This window comes from Cavia porcellus, unplaced genomic scaffold (assembly GCF_034190915.1).
Source record: "Cavia porcellus strain 051 isolate PalLab524CR breed Dunkin Hartley unplaced genomic scaffold, mCavPor4.1 scaffold_30, whole genome shotgun sequence".
NCBI lineage: Eukaryota > Metazoa > Chordata > Mammalia > Rodentia > Caviidae > Cavia > Cavia porcellus.
This window is the reverse complement of record NW_026947513.1, coordinates 46,669,434-46,673,219: the sequence shown is the minus strand read 5'-3', so window position 1 is coordinate 46,673,219 and position 3,786 is coordinate 46,669,434.

Sequence of the window (3,786 nt, the reverse complement as noted above, 5' to 3'; positions counted from 1 at the left end):
ACCTTCTAATCTAACAAAATTTTCCAGCCAGTTCCATTTTACAGTAAGCTGGAGTAAGCACGTTCTGCCCTGTGCCCTCCACTTGAATGCAGCCAAAAATTTAGACAGTACACAAAGCAGGTGTTTGAAGACTGAAAACTACATAGCAGATGGATCATTAGGGAAGAAGGAAAGGAGAGTTCTGAAGTACCCTGAACCACCAGTGTGTGGAACACATTTTCTCCCTGACTTCTGCTGACCTAAATTCAAAGCACCCTAAAGCCTCAAATTAGGATCAGTGAAGTTCAGTGGAAAGCTCTCTAGCTTAGAACCAAGAAGCAGGCAAAGGGTCACTTGGCAGAATTCCTAGATATCTGAGGAGGAAGAGCCTAAGGCAGGTGGCCTCTCCATCTGGAGGGGAGATCACAGACCCAGTACCAGAGGGCTGGGTGAACTCTGTCCTTTACCTTCCCTATCATGCTACATGCAGACCCTGCACAGTCAGGAGAAGTTTCCAGCAAAGCAGAGTGATTAAAGGTCTTCCTTCCTAGAAACAGACTGAGAAGAGGAGTTTCTGGCAACTGCAAAGTAGAGATGAGACGTAGAGAGGAAGGAGCTCAGAGAAGCAGTCAGAGTAAGTTGGTGAAGAACTCCTGGGCTCATCTTCACAGTGTGCAGGTATAAACTGGCCATAATCAGCACACCAAAGGCTCTGGAAACTGGACTAAAAGTCATTCCTTGCCCGGGTTTTACACTAACTGCTGGACACTACATACATGGGAGCTGACCAAATAGCACCACAAAGATTTTGAAAACAGATATAAAAGAAGGATCTTTTTATTTTGTTGAAGCAGACCTTAGTGGCCCTGAAAAGAAATCTAGGGGATTTACATCTATGGATGTAAATCAGACCTTACATCTATGGATGTAAAGCAGACCTTAGTGGCCCTGAAAAGAAATCTAGGGGATTTACATCTATGGATGTAAATTCGATGGCAGATATGAAATATGCACAAAAAGGAATTTCTTAGACCCTGAAACTCCAGAGCTGCATTCACCCCAGCTAACTCTGCACTGTGGGTGCCGTGCCCTGACAGAGGTGCCAGCCAACGCCAACCCTGCTCTGCATTTTGTTTCCCCTCAACACAGAGAACAGAGATATCAGCCAACCTGCCTGCATGATTATGGATGAGGGCATGCCTCGGGGAAAAAAGGTAAATCCAGAGAGCCCAGAGCCGCAGAGAGAAAAGTGAACCCAGCCAGCATACAAGGCCCAAGAAAACCCCACAGCAACTATAAACTTCAAATACAGCAAAGGGGTTTATTCAAAAGTGACTCCTGCAGCACAACAAGCTGGGGTTGGAGAAGCTCAGTGCAGCACCTACCACATCTGAGAGGGTTAACCAGGACCTCTTGGGGACAGGCTTAATTGTTTCAGAATGTTACAGAACAACTATAGAACAACTTTGCTGCAGAGTTTCCAGTGTTTCCCTCCCACAGTCACCAGGTGAGGGGCAGGCACAGGAGACAATCGCGGAAAGGGTACGGGTAGATAGAGCTACCCTGAGAGGCTGGAGCTCAGGGCCAGAAGGACATGGGCCCTCCCCATCATCATGAGAGGCCAGCATGTAAGACTTTCAGGGGTGGCTGGATCTGACAGTGCTGGCATTAAGTCCAGCCACATGCAGCACAGCATTTCTTGAACCTTCATCCAGCACAGAAATGAGAGCTCTGATTGCTTTCCCTATCTACTGAAATGAGCAAGTTCCCAACTTGGCTTGGGTAGTTGAGATGGTCTGGGGTGTATGGACAGAGATCTGTGGAGCAGTGGGCACTCAGAAATGCATAGGTCATAAAACTGTGCAGAGAAAGTGGACCTCCTGGGTTCCAAGACTGCAGACTCTGGAAAGGAACCATTCTTCAGAGGTGCAGAGAAATATTTTTTTTCTCATTTTTTTTTTCTTCACTGCTTGTAGGGGTTCAGGTTTTTTCCTTTAAAATTTTTCCTCTTCTTTTTTTTCTTCTTAATGTTTTTATTTGCTGTTTTTCTTTTCTCTTTTTTTTCTTGTTTGTTCTTTTCTGTTACTCTTAACTAATTTTATTAATTTCCTTTTTTTCCCTACAAGGAATCTTTATCTTACTTTTGTCTCTTTTTTCAAATCTTTTATTACTTAATTTTTCAAATTTTATTTTTTCAATCCCCCCATCTTTATTCCCCCCTATATTTATTAGTGTAACCATTAAGCTTATTACTCATTAAATAGTTCACTCTATGTTAACTGGTGAAAGAAAGGAAGAAAGAAAGAGAAAGAAAGAAAGGAAGGAAGGAAGGAAGGAAGGAAGGAAGGAAGGAAGGAAGAAAGAAACAGAAAGAAAGAAAGCAGGCAATCTCTTTAAAGAACATAGACACAAAATTCCTCAACAAGGTATTGGCAAATAAAATCCAACAAATCGTCAAAAGGTTCATATATCATGACCAAGGAGAGATGCAAGGACGGTTTAATATACGCTAATCAATAAATGCAATGCATCACATAAATAGAAGGACAAAATTACATGATCATCTCAACAGACTCAGAAAAAGCCATTCATGAAAAAGCTACTGAGAAAATAGGATCTGATAGAGGCCGTTTTTGACAAACCAACAACCAGCATCATATTAAGTGGGGAAATGCTGAAAGGTTTCTACGTAAAATCTGAAGACAAGGGTATCCACTATCACCAAACCTGTTCCGTATGGTATGTCCCATTTCCCTACAAATGTCTTGAATGTGTACTTGTTTATACCTGATTAGTATTCTATGGATAGTATGTTATGGATAAGCAATACATTTTTATCCAATATAGGTGGCATCCAGAATTTAGCTACTACAAATTGTACTGTAATAAGCATTTCATAAACAATCTAGATGATTGTCATTCTTTCTGGTGTAAGATGGAATCTTAGTATTATTTTAATTTGCATTTCTCTAATGGGCAGAGATGTTAAATATTTTTGAATATATGTATTGGACATTCTTACTTTCTTCCTGTGAGAAATATCTGTTCACTTTATTCTTGACAAGGTCTTTTTTTAGGTGATCCGATTTCCATTTTTTGGAGGGTGATTGTTTTTGTTTTCATTTTAGTTCCTTGTATGTTGTACATACTGATTCTCTGTCTGAGGAATAGCTTTGAAATTTTCCCCATTTTGTCAGTTTTTCTTTCCCTCTACTAATGGATTCCTTGGTTTTGGAGATTTTTAATTTGATATAATTCCATTTGTTCATTCTTGCTATTGTGTTTCTATTTAGGAAATCCTTTCCTATAACTTTGTCTTGAAGTGTTTTGCCTGTTTTATCTTTAATAAGTTCAACATTTGTGTTTTAATCCATTATGGATAGTTAATCCATTTCTTTTTACTTTGGTGCATGGTGGGAGATAAGGTCCAGCTTCAATCTTCTGTAAACAGTTACCCAATTTTCCCAGCACACTTGTTGACTAGTCTATCTCTCCCCCAACATTTTCTTCTCTGCCCTTTATTAAAATATCAAACAGCTGAATATGTCAGGAGAAGTTTCTGAATTCCTCTATTCTTTTATACTGCTTCACATATCTATTTTTGTTTGCATTATTGTGTTTTGTAGTATGGTTGAAGTCAGTTAATGTAAGCCTCATCCTTTGCTCTTGCTATCCAAGATTGATTTTACTATTCTGGGTCACATCTGGATCCATGTAAATTTTAGATTGTTTTCTGCAGGTCTGTGAGGTATGTTGGCATTTTGATTGGGATCGCATTGAATCTGTGTAGCAGTTAGTGAAGTATGG